Source organism: Ovis aries, chromosome 1 (assembly GCF_016772045.2).
Source record: "Ovis aries strain OAR_USU_Benz2616 breed Rambouillet chromosome 1, ARS-UI_Ramb_v3.0, whole genome shotgun sequence".
In the NCBI taxonomy this organism is placed as follows: Eukaryota; Metazoa; Chordata; class Mammalia; order Artiodactyla; family Bovidae; genus Ovis; species Ovis aries.
In genome coordinates, this window is record NC_056054.1 from 1150587 (window position 1) to 1172128 (window position 21542).

General features: G+C 63.4%; 1 long non-coding RNA gene across 1 annotated transcript; it reads left to right on the forward strand.

Annotated features, from left to right (window-relative positions):
* Nucleotides 1-5654: 5654 nt before the first annotated feature.
* LOC132657756 (uncharacterized) lies at nucleotides 5655-18163 on the forward strand. The gene is made up of 2 exons (XR_009596324.1): nucleotides 5655-5757; nucleotides 6016-18163. It is a non-coding gene; the product is annotated as an uncharacterized LOC132657756 (long non-coding RNA).
* The last annotated feature ends 3379 nt before the right edge of the window (nucleotides 18164-21542 follow it).

Genomic DNA, 21542 nt, shown 5'->3' on the forward strand with positions numbered 1-21542 from the left:
AGTGCTCTTGTCTGGAGAATCCCATGGACAGAGGAGCCTGGCGGGCTACAGTCCACGGGGTCACAGAGTCGGACACGACTGAGCATCCGAGCGTGCGCGCGCAGCCTCTGCTCTGCGGGCTGGCCCTGGGGGTGTCTGGGGACCCCTGTCGGGACCAGCATTCTTTCCTCTGAGGCGTCTCTGCCTCTCGTGTGTCTCCCCATGGTCACCCCTTCTCTGGGGCCGCCCTCCCAGGGGTTCCCTGGATGAGGCTTTGAAGCCCCGTGGGCCCCGGACTGCACAGGGGTTGGCCTGTCCCTAGGGCAGGCTGTGGAGGGCCCGGCTCTGCCTCCCGGGGCAGCAGCCCCTAAGCCCCGGGGCCACCACCGCCATCCCTCCTCCCCAGGCCCTGGATGCACCCCCCGGGATGAATGTGGGGGCCTGGATGCACTCCAGTACTCTTGCCGGGAGAATCCCATGGACAGAGGAGCTTGGTGGGCTACAGTCCATGGGGTCGCAAGGAGTGGGACACGGCAACATGCGTGCTTCATGCATGCTTCTCTCACCAAACATAGGGTGATGGGGGCTTTGTCTTGCTTAGGTCTTGGGGACAAAGGTACGTGTTTCCCCATCAAGCATGATGCTGGTGTGGGGCTGAGATAGGTGTCTCTACCATGTGACAGGGGTTTCTACCGAGTTGTTTCATTAAAACTTCATTAAAACTTTTTTCTATTTCGTTTTTAAACTTTAAGTGAGAATGGATGTTACATTTCATCAAATGTCTTCATCAAATCCATGAGCTATGCCAGTAACTGCCCCTGAAGTAAGCCCTGCTTCTTACGGAGTGTGGCGTTTCAAGTATGCAGACAGGTTAGAACCCGCTCGCTTGCGTCTCATTTGGGACTTTTGCGTGGATCTTCATAGAAGAGAGCCACCTTTATGCACAACAGAGGTTGGATTTTGACATTGGTATCGTGCTTGCTTTGGGCGAGATCGGAGCTTTTCTGTGCGCTCTAAGACTCTGAATGATGCTGGAACGATCCTTTTCTAGGGGGGCGGCTGTTGGGCAGACTTCCTGGGTCTCGTACTTTTTGGAACATTGCTGCTTAATGAATTTCTCTTTCTTCCGGCAATTATTCTATTTAGATCTCTCCCCCGACTCTTGTTAGTTTGGTAAATTATGTTTCCTAGGAGAGTGCCCATTTTACCCAGTCTTTCCACATTTATGTGCACAGATTTGTCAAGGTAGCCAGCACTTTCTCCTTGCAGCATCTGTGGGGCGGCTGCTGTGAAGTGCCTGCGCTCCTGGAACGTTCCTGTTTAAGGGCAGAAGGATGCGTCTGAGGCGGAGAAATGAGGGTGTCGTGCATTGCAGGCGCAGCTGCTGTGGAAAACAGGCCCACGGTTCACTGGAAGGTTAAACACAGTGTTACCTCGTGACCCGGCAGCACCACGCCACCGGAGTGTGTGCTCAAGAGAAATGAAAACACACGCTCCTGCGGAGACTTGTACGTGGCCGATTACAGCAGCGTCATCCACCGTAGCCGAAAGGAGAAGACAGCCCAGCAGCGGATGCCTGACAGCGGGTGAATGCATAAGCAACATGTCGTCTGTCCATACAGTGGAATATTATTCAGCCACAAAAAGGACTGGAGTTCTGATCCGAGTTATAACGTGACGCATTATGCTAAGTGAAAGAAGCCAGTCCCACGAGGCCACAGGTTGTATGATTCTGTTTACGAAATATCTAGAGGAGACGAATCTAAAGAGACAAAGCAGGTGTGTGGTTGCCCAGGGCTGGGGACAGTGTGGAACGAAGCTTCTTTTGGGGATGATGAAGATGTTCTAAAGTGAGATGGTGGAGATGTCTTCATGACTCTGTGAAGGTGTTAAAACCATCAAACTGTGTGCTTTAGGTTGAGTGGACTCCACGGTTATGTGAATTATAGCCCAGCGAAGCCAGTGGAATGGGGGAAAGCAAACAGCCTCAGCACACGCCTTCTCATCTGAACAGGCAGAGACGAGCCTTGGAAGGAGGGCTCGGGGGTCACGTGAAGCAGTGCGTCGTGCCCGAGTAGGAGCCTGGAGGGAAATGAACACACAGCAGCGTTTTGGAGACAAATCTCCTCTCACGTAAAACGGTAATTTATTGAAAATTCAAACAACATGTAGAGAGTCAGTCTCATCAGAGCCCTCCACTCTCATCCCTGCATCTCGGATTCCGGCCTTGCTAATGGTGCGGCCGGCAGACGTTCAGACTCCTGAAGGCTGTGGTCTGGGGTATTTCAACCTTGAGTCTGAGGGGGACGTGCTTCGTGGAAGGGTGCTGTCCACCCACCAGATGCAGGAGTCAGGACACCCACAGCAGCTCCAGATGTGGCTGTGTCCCCGGTGGGTGAGGGTGGTGTGGGAGCCCAGCCCTGGCTGAGAACTGCCGCTCCGTCCAAACACAGCTGAGATCTTGCTGTACCTTCTGGAACCCAGGGGCAGCTTTCCCAGCACACGCACACAGTGAGCCCACCCCGTCCTGTGGGAGACCGTTTATCCCCTCCACTAGCCGGGTTCCGGGGGCCTTGCCAGTTTTTTCACCATTATAGCAAAGGCTCCTGCCGTACACATCTTTGCACAATTATTTTCTTACAAACAATTCTCAGAAAGACAGGGTCAAAGGTCCGCACGTTTTAACCTTGGACGTGTTTCCAGGAGTCCTCGAGGAAGAGCTGGTCGCGGTTCCCAGCACACGGAGGCATGCAGGACAGCTGGGCACTCTGGGCAAATGCTGACTGTGGGCTGCTTTTCAGTCGTCCGACTCTGTGATCCCGTGGACTGCAGCACACCAGGCCTCCCTGTCCTTCACCATCTCCCAGAGCTTACACAAGCTCATGTCCATTGAGTCAGTGATGCCATCCAACCGTCTCATCCTCTGTCGTCCCCTTCTCCTCCCGCCTTCAAGCTCTCCCAGCATCAGGGTCTTTTCCAATGAGTTGGTTAGCTGTAGGTAGCCAGTCTGAATTTTGATTAATGTATTTAGGAAGTAAAGCACCGGTGTCTGATATAAAAGAACAGTTTCATAGCAAAGGATCACACTGGGGGTTAAACTTTTGTAAATCTTGCTCCTCGGTTTTTTCAGTCTTTGATACGTGGAATTATTTCCCATGTCTCAGACGCTTTAATCATTCAGGGCTACTTTGACTCGGTGTTTTGGAGACAGCTCCTCGGCGGGATCTGATACGTGTGCGTCCTGGCCCTGGCCTTGCGCGCTCACGCTCCTGGTGCTCCATCCACGCTGCCGGCTCTCCAGGGCTGCACATGCCGAGCGGAGTGAGCGGTCAGCGCTCGCATTGCCCGGTTGCCTGGGAGCTGGGGCGAGAGGGCTGGCGGAGGCTGGGCTGCCCCACCATCCCAGGGCCGGGCATGCCCTCCGGGGGGGATGCATGAGGACCCGGGTCGGGGGCTGGGGGAGGTGGAGGCGTGGGGAGAGCCCCGCGGGGAGGCAGCGAGGAGGAGGAGGAGAGCGGGGGTGAAGCTGGGCTCCGGGGGTGCCGGGCTGGAAACCGAGGCCTTGGGTGAGGGGTTCCGGGAGAGGAGACGCGGGTGTGTGGGGCCGCGGTGGGGCCTTATCTTTGGGGATAAGAGAAGCGTCGCCCTGTCCACGGAAGGTCCCTGGGGTGTAGGGGCCAGTGTCTAGCCTCTGCGGAGCCCCCGGCGCTGGTCCGAGGGCTTGTCCCCCACCCCAGGCTCTGACTGAGCGCCTGGCCCGGGGCGGCCTCTGGGGTCAGAGCGGCTCCCTGCCACGGCTGTGCTGGGAGCCTCAGGGGCGCTGACCGCGGGCGGGGGGTGGGGGGGAGGCGCTCACTGTCCAGGGGCCGTGGGGGGCTGGCGGTGGGCGCAGGGTGGGAGCCAGGGCCTGTCCATGGCGGGTGCCCCCGCGGAGCGGAGGTGTGCGGGACTCCAGGTGCGTGGCCAGCCCCCCGCCTCGTCCCACCCGTCCACTCCACTCCCACCCCGCCAGCCATCTCTGGCCTTCATCTCACCCCTGATTTTCCTGAAGTGTGAAATCGCTGTGTCCAGTGGCTGAGTTTTCACAATCGGGACACACCCAGACCACATAGCTGAGCCCTTCCAGACCTGCCGTGTCCCCGGATGACATGCCCTGGCCCCCGGGGGTGGGCGCTCCTGCACCTGCCCCCACTTACCTCGGGGCGGGGGCGGAGGCGGAGCAAAGAGCGCAGCCCCCAGCTCCTCCCCCGCCTCCCCTGTGGGCCGATCCCCCAGATCAGTGGCTGAGGCACCACGGTGTTCTCCCCAGGTCAGAGTTCAGAGTCCACAACCTCAGGGTCTGCAGGACAGGGTCCTCTGGGCCCCTGGGGGGCCATGGGGTCCCTTCCTGGCCTCCTCCAGCTCCTGGAGGCGCCTGTGCCCCGAGGCCCCCTCACCCCGAGCCTGATTCCTTCTCTGGCCTTCTGGGTTCCCTCGCACAAGGCCCCCCGTGGGGACAGTGGGCCTCGGGGGCCTCCACGTAGTCCCACCCGCAGTGTCCTCTCTCCGGGGGGGACACGGTCGTGGTTTCTGCGTCTCAGGATGGGGTTGTCTTGCCGGCCGGGTTCTGCCATCCCTGGGGGCTGCCCCCAGTGCGTTCTTGCCCCGGTGTGGAGCCCGTGGGCAGCTGTCTGCCGGGGTCGCCCGGCGGGTAGGAGGGCTGGATCAGCTTCCTGCCCTGGCCCATGGGGGACTGGGTGGCTGGGAAGGTGGCACCCAGACCTCCTGCTGCCCCTCCTGGTGGCCCCTCCCTCCCAGGCGCCCATTCCCCCGGGGGGAGCCTCTGGCCTGCCCGCTGGGCACGAGGCAGGGTGTCTGGATCGCAAGTGACAGTCCTGCTCTGGGTGGTCAGATAGGCAACTCGCCCGGCCAGGGCCCCGGCACCCTCACGTCCTGTCCGTAGGTGAGGGGCGGCGGGCAGGGGCCCCAGACCCTCAGGTGCTGCGATCTGACGCGCCGCCTGTCCCCGTGGGTGCCTGTGTGTGTGTCGGGGGTCAGGGCTGGGGGTGCCCACGTCCAGGCACACGGGGCACCTCTGGGGCAGGCAGCGGGTCCCCAGCTGCGCTCTGAAACATCCGCTTGAGGACCCGCGTGTGCTCCTTGGAGAGGCCGTTTGGCACCCCCCTTGGCAGCTCAGCACCCCGAGGTGGCACCTCCCACGGAGAGGGTCTCTGGGCAGGCCCCACTGGCAGGTGGCCTTGACCCGGGGTGGGGCTGGGGGGCTGGGCGCCCTGGCTCTTGGGGACCAGCTCGTCAAGGCCCTCCGTGCTCCAGCCTGCCTTGCTGTGCGAGGCGCAGCCTGGCGCCTTTGATGTCTGCGTCCCAGGTCCCGCCCGGCCGGGCCCTGTCTGGGCAGGCATGCTGGCCCGCCTTCGGGCTGCGGGTGCAGCAGCGCAGAGACCAGGCTGGGCCTCCCCCTCCCAGTTCAGACCCTGCTCTCCTGGGATCTCAGGTCCCTCCGCCCACCGCCCTCCGTCCTCAGAGAAGGCGAGCCTCTTGTGGGGTTGGGAGGGGGTTGTGGGGGGCAGACTGCCTGGGCAGGGACCTCCTCCGGCTCCTGGCTTGATCTGGGGGACCGGATGCCTGGTCTGTGGGGCCAGTGGGCACGGTGGTGGGGGCTGGGGAAGCGGAGCTTTCTCACAGCGGCTCCTTTAGTCCTGCCCGGATCCTGCAGGCCAGCGGGCATCACCCCGCAGACCAGACTCAGAGGTCCAGCTGCCGGCGTGAGTGACCCGCTCGGTAAGTGATGGGCTGGTGTCACCCCAGTGGGCCTGACATCGCTTCTGGGTCTCACCCTGCCCCCAGGGGACCATGCCCGCTGCCTCCCCGCTTGGCTGTGCCCGCCCTCTGTGGGCTTGGAGGGGACCCTGGGAGGGCTGGCCCTGGCTGGGCTCCAAGCAGGGCTGGGGCACTGGACCATGCCCTGCCCTGCCCTTGGGGGTGGGCGTCAGGGGAGGGTGCACTCGGGATCCCACTCACTGTTGTGCCCTCTCCTAGGTCGGGGGATGACCCTCCATGGAAGCAGGACCGTACCGGAGCTCCAGGCTCCCGGGGGCTGAGTGCAGGTGGGCGCAGAGCAGCGCCTGGGTCTCCCTGGGGTCTGTGGAGGCCTGAGTGGCCTGAGCGGATGTGAGAGTTGGACTATAAAGAAGGCTGAGCGCTGAAGAAGCGATCTGTTGAACTGTGGTGTTGGAGAAGACTCTTGAGTGTCCCTTGGACTGCAAGGAGATCCAACTAGTCCATCCTAAAGGAGATCAGTCCTGAGTGTTCATTGGAAGGACTGATGCTGAAGCTGAAACTCCAGTAGTTTGGCCACCTGATGTGAAGAGCTGACTCATTTGAAAAGACCCTGATGCTGGGAAAGATTGAGGGCAGGAAGAGAAGGGGACGACAGAGGATGAGATGGTTGGATGGCATCACTGACTCAGTGGACGTGGGTTTGGGTTGATTGCGGGAGTTGGTGATGGACAGGGAGGCCTGGCGTGCTGCAGTCCATGGGGTCGCAAAGAGTTGACGCAACTGGACTGAACTGAACTGAGTGGCCTGAGCTAGAGGGCCTGGCAGGAGATCCTCCAGATGCAAGTGGAGGGGCTGCCTGCCTGGCCCTCCTGCCTGAGGCCTCACGGGGCCCGTGGAGCAGCCGCTGGGGGCTCCGTGACAGGGCTGGCCTGGCCGGGCCCTCGGGGAACCATTGTCTTGCCCCAGAGAGCGCTGGGCCTGTGCCCTGAGCCTCCCCAGTCTGCCTCCCCTGGGCCCCAGGCGATGCCAGCCCTCCACCCGCGGTGCCCCTTCAAGGCGGCGGCTCTGCGCGAGTTTCTGTGCTTCTGCCTCTCGTGAAAGAGACCGAGACGCGGCTCCAGACAGAAGGCAGAGAGGAAAGCCAGCAGCTCGGTGGGGGCAGGCCTGCCGTTCGGGGTGCTCACTGCCGCTCCTCCGCCCCACCCGGCGTCCTTTCAGCGCAGCTTCCTCCCTCAGCCTCGGTGGACAGGGCCCAGGACCCACGAGGGGCCGGCTGGTCACAGCCTGTTTTAGCCGCTCCCAGGGAGCTGGGGCTTCAGGCAGTGAATGTAGACAGCGGGGCTGGAATCCACCAAGTGGTTCAAGATGTCAGGAGGCTTAGGGAGGGACGCGGGCGGCATTTCCTGTGCTTGCTTTGAAGATGTGGGAACAAAGATGGGACCGTGGGCGTGGGTGGAGGGGCCCAGGCCTGTCTGGCCACTGAGCCTGGGTGGGCAAGGTTGGGGAGGGTGCTGGGGGCCTGCAGGGGGGAACGCCGGCCTGCGGGGCCTGTGGGCCCAAACAGGACCCGCTCCCTCCCGGCAGGCTGGGGCCCTGCGGCAGTAATGACCACCCTCGGGGCGCCCTCCTGGGGCTGTGGGGGTGGAGGTTGGCTTTCCAGACCTTCCAACAGTGCGCAGGTCTCCCCTGGAGCCTGTCAGTTACTGCGGGTCCCCTCCCCCCGGCCCCCTCCCCCAGGGAGGGCGCTGACCCCAGGTCACATGCTGAATCCTCCAGGGGCGCCTGATGGGCCACTTTCCCAGCTGCCTGGGGCGGGGCGGGGCGGGGCTGCCAGGAGAGGGGCCCTCGGAAGTCCTTTCTGCCGCCGCCCTCGTGCTGCCCAGTTCCCCAGACCCGCCTCGTGCCGGGCGCTCTTAGCATCGCACGTGTGGCCCCGTCTTCTCTGAGCTGTTGCGGTCACTCAGGTGGGGTCCCTCCCCGTGGGACCCTGGCCTGTGAGCTCACTCGGCAGGAAGGTGCCACTGAAAGAGACAGTGCTATGGCCAGGTGGGTGGAGGACAGCCCTGGGGGTGGGCACCGAAGCCCACAGGGGAGGCGTGGTCTCACTACAGGGGGTTGGGGGCAGGCGGGGGGCAGGGACAGCCCTGGGGGGTGGGCACGGAGCCCCACGGGGGTGGGCATGTCCTCACTATCTGGGGTGGTGGGGTGGTGGGTGGGGATGGCCCTGGCCCCTCCCGCCCTCACTCTTTCTCTACATGCCTCTCCCCGTGAAGGTGGGGACAGCCACATCGCAGCTCCTCCGGAGGGTGAGGTCCTCAGGCCGGTGCGGCCTCTCCCCTTGGTCTCTGGCTGGGGCGGGGGCAGGGGCAGAAGTTGAACTGGGAGCAGAGAGAAGAGGAAAAGTCGATCTCCTAACGACGTCTGGCCGGTGTCCCAGCCCCCGCCTGCCTGCAGGAAGTCGGGGGGACCGCTGGCTGGTGCGGGGGCACCTGTGGACGGACTGCCAAGGGCTGGGCTGGTTCTGGAAGTGGGGTGGCCCGGGGCAGGGGCGGTGGGCCTAGACCTCAGCACCGCCTCCTGGGGCCAGGCCCTGAGCCCCCACCAGCCCTGCTTCCAGAAGGAGCGAGGACAGAGCTGCAGAGTGGTGCTGCCCGCCGGGGCCGGGCTGTGTGTCCTGGGGTGCTGGGAACCACTCCCCTCTCCCCTGAGGGCTGTGAGCCTTGCTCTCAGGCAGAAGGGTGCCTCACTGGCTCCCCAGGATGTGCTCAAGTGTGAGCGCCCTCGATCCCCAGGACTAAGGGGGCAGGTCTGACGACCCCAGACCCTGGCTGGCCTGTTCAGAGCTGATGTCCATGGGTGGGGGCAGTGTGGAGTTTCTGATCATGTTTCTGCCCCGCACGTGGTGGTTGGACCCCGTTTGGGAGCCCTGCACGCCCTGTGTTGCTTCAGGCTGTCCCCACCTCACCTTTGCAAGCAAGCCCCCTCTGCAGGGTAACAGCAACAACCCCAGCCTTACCTGTCCGGGAGCTGGTTCCACGGAGCCCCGCTTGCCCGCGGGGCCGGCCTGGTTGGGCCCCTGTCCTGACATCCTGTGTCTGAGCCCCTGTATGTGCGGGTCTGGTCCCGACATTGGCCGGACCAGCGATCTTGCTGGAAGACGAGGTCTCAGAGCAGCTCAGGGATGGAGAGCCGACTGTGAGCCCGTGGCCTGCCGGTGAGCCGTGAGCCCGCACTCAGCCCTGGAGGGCGTGTGGCCACAGGGCGGTTTGGGGTGGGACCAAGGCATCCGGGAGAGCCTTAACTCACCGGGGTCAGAGGGAAGCCAGACCTCGCCTCCCCTGGACACCTGAGTCGAGGATTCCCCTCCAAGGCCCTGTTGTGTGACCAGGGTCAGAGGTCCGCCCCTGGGGCGGGGGCGATGCGGCTGAGGTCTGGAGGTGGCCGGGAGCTTTGGTGTCCTTTCCACGGACACAGCTCAGCACCCGCGCCTCACACCCTCGGGTGAGATGCGACCCTTCTCCAGCGTCCTCCCGCCCCGGCCTCGGCGGCCAAGCCTGTCGGGTGGAGGTGGACAGCGGGTGGCTCGGGGCCCGGGCCGGGGCGGAGCCTCCTCCAAGGAGACCACCCGCTGGGAATGGCTGCCCGCTGAGCCCCCCGTGGCCTCAGGTGGAGCCCCGGGCCTGGTTGAGGTGCAGGGTGCTTCCTTTCCCTCTTGCGCACCCCTGGTCCTGCAGGGGTGTCTGGGCAGCGCACGCAGCGTCCACTACAGAGGCCTCACTGGCCCGCTGCAGGGTCACCATCTCGGGGACACAGCTGGCTGCTGGGTTCCCTGGGCTCTGTGCACACACCCTGTGTCACCTTAGTGGGTGGGGGACGTGATTCCATCAGTGAACTGCCCAGGTCACTCTGCGTGTCTCCAAGGTAGTGCTGAAGGTCAGGAGACCCAGGACCCGCGTTGGGGCCCCTAGCATGTCACCCCCGGTCACCGAAGCTGCAGAAGGCAGTGGTGGTGGGGAGACACGAGACCCCAGGCCTCAGCGGATCTGTGCTTGCTCAGCACGGATTCTAAAATGAACCGGAAAGTCCGCAGTCCCAGTGCTCATCCCACGTCCAGCACGGACCCCACTGGCCCTTGGATGAGGTGCGGGAGGGTGTCGGGGGCCTCTTCCCTCGAAGGACTCGCCTCGCCCCGGGGAGCCCTCTTCCTATGACACCGCTGGCCTGGGTCTCCTGTGAGCTTGGTTTGTTCTCTAAACTGGAGGGGAGATGGTGCTTTCTCGGTTGGCATCTCGGGTTCTGACATCCAACCCGCTAAGCTGCTCGAGACTAAACGTCTGGATAAAATACATTCCACCTACTGGACGGTAGCTTCATAGATTTGGGACCAAATGCTCTACATCTTGGACTTTTTATGTGGTGATTTCTCACTGTGGCGACCCTGCCAAGGGGGTATTTGTGATGACTAGGCCTCTGATCAGGGGAGGACCACGCCAAGGACCTGGACACCCCGCGGCCCTCCTTGGGGTGACCGCAGTCAGACAGAAGCTTCGGGAAGCCCCCGGGCACCCAGGTTTGTCCTGGACACTGAAGAGGCGGGTCTCGCTGCTGGCTCTGTTCCCGTGGGGTGGCTGCTACCTCCTGTGTCCCGAGCCCTGGCGGGCTGGTGGGGTAGGATGGTGGGGGGCTGGTTCACCCCACCCAGCACGCCTGCAGCTGAGGTCATTCCCCAGAGACAAGCCGGCACAGCCCTGCCCCAGGCCCCCACCCAAAGCCTTCACGCAGCTGACTTCAGACCAAGTTCGGAGTGTGAGGGAGGTCTCCCAGACCCCGATGGAGTTGGGCGGCTCCGGGAGGGTCTCCCTCACCCAGCTCTTTGGGCCTTGATCTTAAGATGAGACTGCTCTCCACGATCATGCCTTTGCATGAATGCCACTGGGGGACTGGGGGGGGGGGGCTCCGATGGGCACCCCCAAGGAAGCAGGGGGCTCTGTGTCCCTGAAGTGTGGGATGCTTGTTCCTAAGCCTTCTGCTTGGCCACACAGAGGCGGTAGCTCTGCTGTCTGCAGCCAGCAGGTGGCCAGGCCTGACCTCTGGGACACACTTGGGGACCCTCTACTGGGTGACCCTGATTAGAAAAGACCCTGGTGCTGGGAAAGATTGAGGGCAGGAGGAGAAGGGGACAACAGAGGGTGAGATGGCTGGATGGCATCACCGACTCAGTGGACATGAGTTTGAGCGAGCTCTGGGACGTTGTGAAGGACAGGGAGGCCTGGCGTGCTGCAGTCCACGGGGTCGCAGAGTCAGACACGACTGAGCGACTGAACGACCACAGCTCCCGGGCCCACCCTTTCTCCACTGCCTCTAGGACAGCCTGATGCTGGGGAACCCTGGCCGTCAATGCCTCTCCATGGTGGCTGCCGGGTTTTCTCCCCAGACGCCCTCAGGGGAGCCAGGCTCCCTGGGACTCCAGAGGAGCCCCTCCCGCCCCCGCCCATCGTGTCCAGTCTCAGCTCCTGCCTTCTGTAGGCCTGGTCATCTCTGCTCCCTGCTCAGCCCCCGGATGGCCCTGCCACAGGCCCTCTGCACGCTGCAGCCTGACGGATCCTCCCCAGGATTGGCGGGGCCTGGGTCACCCTCAGGATGGAGCCCAGCGTTGACCTTTCGTATTCCAGGCCAGGGCCGCCTGATCTCCTGGCCATCCCCTGCCCCATCCCGAGGGTCCTGCCTTCCTGCTGCCCGGGCCTGGTGAGCCCCCATGGTCCTTGTTGGGGCCTGGCGGCGGGGCCGTCCTCTGGACGCCTTGCCCGGGGCTGAGCTGCAATCACGGCTCTGACATCCGTGCGGGACAGCTGCGGGCGCTGGCCCCTCTGCCCTCCTCATTTCCCTGTGTGTGCATCCAGCAGGACGGAGTCCTGTTTTGCGAGGCGCTATCCGGGGTGGACGGCGCTGGCTGTGCCGGGTTTGGCCTGTGGAAGCCCTGCAGCTCTGGCCACCTTTGGGCGTGTCTTCCATCCAAGAGGACCCTCCTGTGGGCTGGGTGAGAAGCTGTGAAGGGGAGGTGGGCCTGCAGGCCTTGCTGGGTGGGGCCCACCTTCCGTGGGAGGAACAGGTGCTCCTAGCCTGGCAGGGCCTGTGCACGCCCCCTCTCTCCGAGCCTGAGCAAGCCTCCTCTTGTGTGCAGAGTGGGCACAGTGCCCAGGCCCCCGGCGGCCGCAGAAGGTCCCGGTGGTGGCGTGTCAGGAGCTGCTTCTCAGGGCTCCTGCTCTGGGCCGCCCCCTCCCGCCCTCTCCTGCTGTCTCCCCCTGGCGGGGCCATGGCCAGTGGGAACTTGGGGGCTGCCTCGGCCAGAGGCCTCCGGACAGGCTTTCTCCAGTGGGCACGACTTCTGGGGCCCCTTCCAACCCTGACGGTCTGCGGGTGGGGGTGTGGTGACTCGGAAGTTGAGATGACTCAGGAGCCGTCAGGTTTATAATCCAGCCGTCTGATTGCATGACTCGACTGTTTTAAAGCTCAGTGATTCATCAGTCTTGAGATGCGTTGGTAGATATTAAGCCTTTTTTATTCACAGTGTTCAGATACGATTGAAACATGAATGTTCTGGTTGAAATGCCAAGATTACGTTTATCTGTGATTTCAAGTTATTTGACTGTTCTAGCATAACAGAGCTGCGAAGAAATCTTGGTTTCCTTGTTAGAAGTCCTATGGGAATGCTGGCCGCCTGTGTGCATGTGCTTATATCTGGTGTGTGTGTGTGTCCACTCACTTCAGTCGTGTCCGAATCTTGCGACCCCACGGACTGCAGCCCCGCCCAGCTCCTCTGTCTGTGGGATTCTGCAGGCAAGAACACCGGGATGGGTTGCCGTCTCCTCCTCCAGGGTTTATATCTGTTGTAGAAGAGTGAAAAGGAAGAGTAGTTCAGTGACTAGGAGCCAAGGTTTTTAGTGAAAAAGACGAGAGACACAGGAGAGAAGTTTGTTAAAATCCTGACTGTCAGCCTTGAGTTGTGTCAGGACGAAGTCATCCTTTTTTCTTCTCAAAAAACATGTGTTTCCCAGCTCACTGCCCAGAAAAGGCAGGAATCTGAGACAGCTGACGCCTGAGCACACGCGCCCACGCCTGGGCCTGGATAGCACCCCGCGGACGGGAACCCCCAGGGATTTTTGGTGAAGCGGCGTGCCCAGGTCTGGAGCAGGGAAAGCGTTTGCCCTGTTGTTTGGACAGCAGCTTCCTTGAGGAATGATTCACACGCCACATAACTCACCCCCACCAGCGTGCAGCTCAGTGGCTTTTACGTGTGTGCAGCCAGCGGTGCGACGTTCGCCACCATCCAGCTCCGGAGCACCTCCACCGCCCCCGGAAGGGGCCCCCGCGGCTGGGGCGGCCCCTCCCTGCCACGCCTCCCTGCCCGTCCACCACCCCTCCGCTGTCCGTCTCTGCATACGTGCTGTCCTGGACGTTTTGTGTTGACCTGGCCTTCGGGGCTGCCCGCGTCCCCTGAGTTTCCAAAGATCTTCCAAGAGCTCCTTTGTTGCCCGTCCCTTCAGGACTGGGGTCTCCCTCCTGCCCACTTGTCCCCAGGCTGGAGTGGTTCCCCGCAGCCCTTGGGGGCCCGCCTGGGGTCATCGCGCTCCTGTGCCTCCCCCTGGGAGGGCCACAGACCCCTGTGGCGGCGCCCTGCTGGTGGGTGACCCCCGCGGGCTCCCCGAGGGCCCCCAACCCCAGTCTTCTTCACCCCTGTTGCCACCTGCTTCTCCAGGCCTGCTGCGGCCCGAGGGCTGGGGGAGGGCTGACAGATTTCCTCTGGGCCGGCCTGTCCCCATGAGCCTTCCCAGCCGGGCAGTGTTCACAGGCTGGCCCAGCCCTGCTCTCCTACAGCAGGACACACTGTGGGGGTCGGAGCCGGGCCGTCGCAGAGCCCACGTGGGGCCGGGCCGGGCTGTGCAGCCGAGGGCCTGCCCCCGAGGGGGCCCAGGACCGGTGTGGAGGGGCCCAGGGGCGGGGCTGAGGCTGGAGGTGGGTGTGAGGCAGGCTGTGGGGTCCTGTGGGAGCCCCCGTCTCCTGTGCTCGAGTGAGCACCCAGCGTCTCCTCCTACCTCAGGCCCGGCTGTGACGGGCGTGTTGGCAACTGACGTAGTGAGGGTCAGGGTGCACTCGCTGTCCCCCCAGAACGATGCCCGCCCCAGTCCTCACCCGGCTCCCTCCCCTGTGGGGCCTGGGAGCACCCCCGGGTGGGCCTGACCCTGGGCCTGCTGCCAGCTGGGTCCTGAGCCGTGAGGACAGGGCGTCCCCGCCAGACCTGCTCCCGCACCTGTCGAGAGCCGGGCCCCATGCTGGGGCCGGAGCACAGGGAGCGGTGGCCTCCCAGGCCCAGGAGACCTCAAGGCCCGCCCGGGACCACCCGGCAGGCAGCCTGCGGGGGCACGGCAGGGGTGGGGGGAGGCCGCCAGATGCAGGTGCTGGCTGTATTCAGCGGGGCTCTGCACGCTGCTCCTCACAGGGGCGGCCTGCAAGGACCCCATGGCTGGCCGGCCTGACGCCGGAGCTGGGCCCACACTTCAGCTCCTCGCTCACTCCCCTGGAGACCCGGGTGAGTGCTGTGCTCTGACAGCAGGCCCAGGGTGCCGACGGGCTCCACCCTCAGGGACCCACCGCCAGCCGAGAGGCCCGGACAGGAGAGAGAAGGGAAGCGACGGTAAGACAGCGCGTCCAGGGCGGCCTGCCTGGGCCGAGTGTCCCAGCCAGGATGCAGAGGCTCTTCCCGGGGCGGTGGGCGCTCCTGGCAGCCTTCAGTGCTGCTTGATGACTCGCTCTGAGGAGTCCTGTTCCTGGCGTCCTGCCACTGACCCAGCAGCCCCACGTCCCGGGCCCAGCAGTGAGCTCGTGCTTTCTGGAGGCGGGGCTGGGCAGCACCGGGGGCTTGAGTCTGAGCTGAGAGACAGGGAGGAAGCCAGGCGTGGCCAGGGGGCCTCCCTTTCCTGATGCAGGCAGGGGCTGGCTGTGAGGAGGGCTGCGCAGTGACTGGCAGGCTGGCGGTGGCGTCCCGGGTGCCTGGTCAGTGGCGGGGGTGAGAGGCTGTGAAGGACGTGGCCCCCAGGGCAGCCTGGCCATGCTGTGCCCATCTACGCCCCCAACCCGCACCTCCACCCCCTCGGCCGGCCGCTCTCCTTCGGCTCAGGTGCCCTTGGGCCTCCGCTCACCCAACTTGGGGCTGGCCCCTGGGCCCGTCCATCACTGCGTCTCCTAGAATCGGCTGCGGGCCGCATGGAGGACGCTCAGATCTTGAGCAGTGATCCCCCCTCAGGTTCATCAGAGCGTGGAGCCGAAAGACAGCTTCACCCTTGGATGGCAAGGGCTGCGTTGCAGGGCTGACCTCCTGGCGGGAAGGGACTGAGTGGTGGAGCAAGAACGGCGTGTGAGAAGTCTCCCAAGCCTCCCTCCCCCTTGTCTCTGAGGAACTGGTGAAGACACGCCGGTAAGCGCAGGTGCAGGCCCGCAGCTCCTGGGCAGACGGGCGGCTCCGGCGGGCCTGGCGCAGCGTCTCTGCTGGCTGCTTGGCGTTTGTGGGCTCAGCAGTTGCCGTCTTTGCTGTGGACTGCAGCGGCGTCTGCGGTGAGCAGATTATCCCTGAACTTCAAAGGCTGCACATACATTTTCATGGGCAGGGTTTTTAGTAAGCTTTTCCCTGAAGATTAACATGTATGCAGACAAGGTCACAGATTATCAACCTGCAGCCAGATCCATTTGAGAAGCGAGCACACCCACGGAACAACCCCCGATGAAGGCACCGAACAGACTCCCACCAGCCCTCGGTGCCCCTCCCTTACCCTGACCCCCCCGCCGAAGGCTGCCACTCTCTGACTTCCGTCACCATCAGTGGGTTTTGTCTGGGTTTGTATTTTACGTAAATGAGTTCATACGGTGGCAGCCCTTTTGTGTGTGACTCTTTTGCTCCAACTCTATTTGTGAAGTCCCTCCAGGTTACGACAGGCAGGAGTCTGTCCCTTCTTCACTGCTGTCCCGCTGGATGACTACATGATTGTTTGAAAGTATTTCTCTGCAGTATTGTCAGTGGACGATGATGTTGAGAGCTTAGGGCCACAGTGAATGCTCTTGCCGTGCCTCTGTGCCAGTGTCCTTTTGTGAACATATGCAAGCATTTCTGGGAAAAGAATCACCGGGACGCAGCGTTTCCAACTTTGGAAAATACCATCTAACGGTTTTCTAAACTGCAGCACCAATTCACACTCCAGGCAAAGCACATGAGCACTCCCCTTGCTCAGCATTCATGAGAACCGTTTAGTCTGAGCCATTCTGGCGATCATCGCGGTTTAAATTTGCATTTCCATGATGACTAAGGATATGGAGCACTTTTCTCCACGTGTTTATTTGCTGTTCTCTGAGTGCCTTTTCGAGTCTTTTGCCCGTTTAAAAAATGAGCTGTCCCTGCACAGAGATGTTTATAGCAGCTTTATTCATAATTGCCAAGACTGGAAGCAACCAACATGTCCTTCAGTGCTGGGTAAATGAACCGTGACGCATCCAGACAGTGGAATATTACTCAGCACTAAAAAGAAACGAGCCTTCAAGCTGTGAAAAGACACGGAGGCGGCCTGGATGCATGTGCCTGAGCGAGAGGAGAAGCCAGTTTGGAAAGGCTCCCTGTGGGCTTTTTCCATCTCGATGACATTCTGGAAAGACGCAACTGTGGAGACAGTAGGAAGAGCCGTGGTTGTCAGGGGCTGGTGGCGGGGAGGCGGGACTGGGTGGCGCTCGGGATTTTGGGGTGAGTGGACGTGGTTTGAGGCTGTCATGGTGGACAGCCTGTGCTCTGGCCTTTGAGGAGGGCTGAGGACCCCGGGAGAGGCGGCCAGGAGGTGGCCTCGTGCCCTGCAGCTCTGGTGCCTGGCGTGGTAGTTGAGACACTGCAATTGTGAGGCATGAGGCTGTCTGCACTCCTGTGAGCAGAGTGGTCTGGACCGTGTGTGTCCAGGACCCCTGCCCCGGCTGCAGAGAGGACTCCCTTCACCTCCTGTGTGGGCGGCTGGTCGAGCTCTCGGGTGCCCAGCGTCACCCTCTGCGCCTGAAGCTGTCTCCTACCCTTCCTGGCTTCGCTGTCACCCCCGGGTTGGCTGCAAGCTGGCTCAGCTTCCTGGAGGTGGGGCGGGGGGCAGCCGAGGACCTGGCATCCAGAGGGTGCTTCCCAAAAGGATGTGCGCTTCTGAGCCCGGGCTGCATCCTGTGGACAAGTCACACAGAGAGACAGCCACGGCTTCTCGCTCCTGTGCAGAAGCCAGGCCAGGTGGGAGCTGCAGCTCCAAGGCCCTTCTGGGGCACACCGCTTGCCAGGTGCTCGCGGGTGAAAATCTACCCCTTTGTCTGTGTGATGCTCTCCCTCCTCAAGGCCCGCCCCTGCAGGTGACCCCTCCCCGCTGCACCAGGCTCAGCTCTGTCTGGCATCACCTCCGCTTGGCAGTGTCCTGGAGGGCAGCACCGCGCCCTCCCACTTGGCACCAGACCCCAAACGTCTGGGCAGCACTGACTGAATGAAAAGGGAAGGAAGCATCCCCATATCCTGAAGAAGACAAGGCACAGGATGGAAGAAGGTGTTTGTAGCATATAGAACAGAGGAGGCTTTGGGTCCAGAATATGTAAAGAGTGCTCGCCAAGCAATCACAAAACAGCTGGCAAAAGGCCAGAAAAGCAGGCAGAGCCCCGGCCGGCAGTTCACAGAGGGGACGCCAAACGGCCGTGAGCCTCACAGAAACGTGCCTGGTCTCGTAGCAAACAGGGAGGCGTGCGTGAGCCGTGTGAATCCAGACGCAGCGGCTGGGTGGGCAAAGAAGCCCCGCAGACAAGGCCAGCAGTGGGAGGAGGGGAGCCTGCAGACACTGAGTGCAAACTGGGAGGGCTGCTCTGGGAGGCGTTCTAGCAACGTGGAGTCCACCCCCACCCCCGTGCACCCCCAAGCCGTCGAGGCGTAGGTAGTGGTACCAGGACACGTGGCATTAGTGGTCGTGCTGGCCTTGTTCCCGAGTGCCGGGGACTGGGGAGGACCAGATGGCCGTTAGGGTGGGGTCAGAAACGCGGGGCCCAGGCATCGCCGCATGGAGGAGAGGGGCTGTGTCCACAGCTGCAGCCCCAGGCGCCCACGCGGCGGGCGCGGGCCCCTCCGTCCGCCCTCGGAGCCCTGTCCTGGGCTGGAGGGTGCTCTGCGGCTTCTCCGGGCTCACGAAGAGCGGGGAAACCGAGTCTTCCTTCCAAGGCAGCGAGAGCGCAGGATTCCAAAGGTCCAGGAAAGTGAGCTCAGCCCAACACCATCACACCCTGCGGTTATTCACATTTAGCTTGCAAACACCATTTTACATTCAAATGTGTTTGACTAATACAATAAATCTGATTTAAGTCAGCCTTGGAAGCAGTAGGAGTTGCATCTCCCTTCAAAGTGACAGAGGCTTCCTCTCGGGGGCAGGGCTGAAGATCGACAAGGGTGCGCCTAGAGAGCTGGGGCTCTCGGTGGTCTCAGGGTCCCTGTTGGGAGACACAGTCATAGCCTGAGGCCCCTGAGCCAGGCCTGGGGCTGGATGCTCCTGACCCTGACGGCCACCACCAGACCCTCCTCACTGCCCACCGTTTAGGAGCCCAGGGCCTCCTTCCTTGGGGCCCCGACTTCCCGTTCCAGGCCTGCTGGGGCCCGTGCAGGGCCTGTGAGTGTCCGAGGGCAGGTGTGTCGCGTGAATGCCCGTATCATGGCTGGGAACCCAAAGGTGGGCTTCCCCAGGGCCCGCCTGTGATAACCAGGCGGCTGCGTCATCCCTTAGGAACGCGGCCGGGCCTCGGTGTCCAGACCCACTGCCCAGCGGGCGTCAGGAGACCTGGGGCTGGGCCTCATCTCCCCCTCCTCCTCCGGGCCTGGTCGTGGCGGGCACACGGCTGCTCCGCACGGATGGCCAAGCCCGGGCTCACTGGGCTGTGCGTGCATCTCCCACGTCTTGTTTCAGGGGCCTGCTCACCTCTGGACTCTGGCTGGACGGTGCAGGGCCGTGGCCTTGCAGAAGCTTCGCAGTTGGCCAGGAGCCTCAGGCCCAGAGGGGGTCCTGACCAGGAGGAGGACAGGGTAGGGCAGGGCAGGCTGGGCCAGCGGGCCCCCAGTGTCCAGGGGTGCGGCGGGGCCTGCGAGTGGCGGTCCCAAGCCCGCACCGGGGGCCGCAGTGTCTGCAGCCAGAGGCCTGGCCTCGGTCTGATCGGAGCCGGCGTGGGAGCAGGGTCGCGGTGGGTGACTCTGGCCTGGAGCCAGCCCTAGAGGCTTCCTGGAGCAGGCTTCCCAGGCCAGGTTATGGCCCGTTCAATTCTAGTTCCCAGAACCCTGGGCCCAGTGCCTGGGAACTGAGGGTCAGGGGGCCCACCTGGCCTAGAGGACCCGGGTCAGGAGAGCAGGGGTCCTTGCACAAGGAACCCCCGGAGTCTGGTGCCCTGGGGTTTGCGAGCCGGGGGCAGCTCTGGGGACTCTACAGCCCTCCCCTCTTCCCCCAGCTCCACCACCTGAACCCCCCTCTTCCTGATTCTCTCATCTCCTGCCCCCGCTGCCCTCCCCAGGGGCAGGAGTTCTGCTTGGGACCTGTGCCACCTCAGGCCTCAGGGCGGGTGAGCCCAGGACTTCAAAGGCCTGAAGAGGGCCCACCCAATGCCTGGGTGTGGAGCACAGAGCCCCCTGTCTCCCTGCCCCAGGCCCTCCCCGCCCCTCTGCACACAGCAGTCTGTAGGAAATCCTTGGTGTCACCAGCCAGGGGACCCCTCAGTACCAGTCCCCAGCCTCACCCGGTCCTGGGAGCCTGGCCTGCCCAGGACCCTGGGGCTGCCTCTAGGCCAGTGTCCATGGTGGCAAGAAGCAGAGAAGACCCTTTTATTCCTGCAGTGGGGTCTGCTGTACCACGTTCCAGAAGCTTCTGTGGCCAGCACTCGGTGAAAGCACAGAGAAGTATGGACAGCCTCCGTAGGAAACCAGCGAGGTCCAGGCCAGTGGGGCCCTTGGCAGCCTCGGGGGACCCCGGGGCCAGCTCCCTGGTCAGACAGGACTCCAGGCTCACGTCACCTGCTCCGTCTCAGGAAGCTCTGTGTCTGTGTCTGGGCCCAGCCCTCCTGCTCTACCCAGGCCAGGCCCTCAGCACGCCTACCTGGTTTGTCTTAGAGGCATGTCCTGGCCATGTCAGACCCTCAGCAACTGCCCCAGAAGGTTTACCATTTAAAAAATGGTGCAAATAATCCCCCACGTGCTCTGCGCCCTGCCTCGCCCGCTCCTCAGCCCTGTCCGTGCAGACCCGTCTGCTGTCCAGCAGGAGGTGGCTGCAGGGCCTTTGCACCACCACCCTGCTGTCGGGGCGCCGTCCCCGGCACGTGTTCACCCTGTCGCCGCCTGCTTTCTGCCGGAGCAGCACCTCCACCAGGCCCTCCCTGGTCTGAGTCAGCCCCCGGGGCACCAGAGGCCCTTCCTGGGACCTGGAACAGGGCTGGTCTCTGCGTGGCCGCTGCCCCTGCTGTGAGGGCCGAGGCTGAGGGCCGTGTTCCGGCTCCAGCCCCGCAGGTGCGGCCGCAGACAGCTGGCCCTTCCCGGGATGCCTGTGGCGTGAAGTCAGCTGCCTGGTCTCCGCTGGCGGCCGCGCCCCGGCTATTCTGGGAGCTCGAGCTCAGACCCTGGCCTCGCTGCTCCCGCCCCCTGAACTCCAGAGAGTCTGGTCGAGGGAGGGGATGCTCCCTCCTCTGTCACGTCCCCAGAGCCCCTGCGGGACACAGCTGGTCCGGCCGGGGTCAGGGTGGGCCGTGCTGGGCCCCCGGTGGGGGTGGGGCTGCCACGAGCCAAGTCCCTGGCCAGCTGCGGTTCAGGGCCTCTGGAGCCTGTCCTCCCTGGTAGAGACGACCCCGGGGGCTTCTGCAGAGGCCTCGGTCTGTCCCGAGGGGAGCGGCCAGGGTCAGCAAGACCCGCGGCTCAGAAAAGGCAGCCGTGTCCCCTTCACTCTGCTGAGAGCAGCTGTGTCCTCTCTAGCCCTGTGTCCAGGCCCTCACCAGCATAGCCGTGAGGAGCCTTGGCTCGCTGCCCTGGCCTTGCAGCCAGAGACAGTGCCCAAAGCTGGGCGGCCCGGCCTACACGGTGGCTGGGCTCCGGTCCAGGGCCAGGGGGGAGCCGGCAGGCCCGAGCCCTGGGGGTGGGGCCCTGGAGAGGAGCCCAGGACACTGGGGACGAGCTGCCCTCCGCCCCCTGCCCCATGCCCACAGGTGTCCTGGGCATAGCTGGCTGCCCTGGGTTCCTGCTGAGGAAGCCATTCCCAGGCCCAGCTGGGGGAGGGCTCTGGGAGTTGATGGAGGGGTCCTCGAGGAAGCAGTGGGGGTCCTCTGGGGGTCTTCTGCCGGATGAGCACCCAGCACCCGCAGGAGGGGGCCCTGGAGCCTGGGGGCACAGCTGAGAGCAGAGAGGAGCTGGTGGGGGGAGCCCGGCGACAGCCCATGGTCTCAGGGCCTGTCGTGTCGTGTGGGGTCCGCAGGGTCCGCTGTTGGCCTCCAGGGGCCAGAATCGGGGCTGGTGGCCAGGGGGCCCCCTCCACCCCCGACCCCATGCCTTTGGAGCCCCTGTCCTGCCTGCTCGATGGCGTGGGCAGGGGCCAGAGCTCTGGGGTCTTGCTGGTGACTCAGCCTCCAGGTGACTTTAACGCTTTATTATCAGCTCTCCAGTTTCTATGGCTTCCTGTCCTCCGGCCTCTTCTGAGCCAGGTCCCTGCGGCTTGGCACACGCTGTG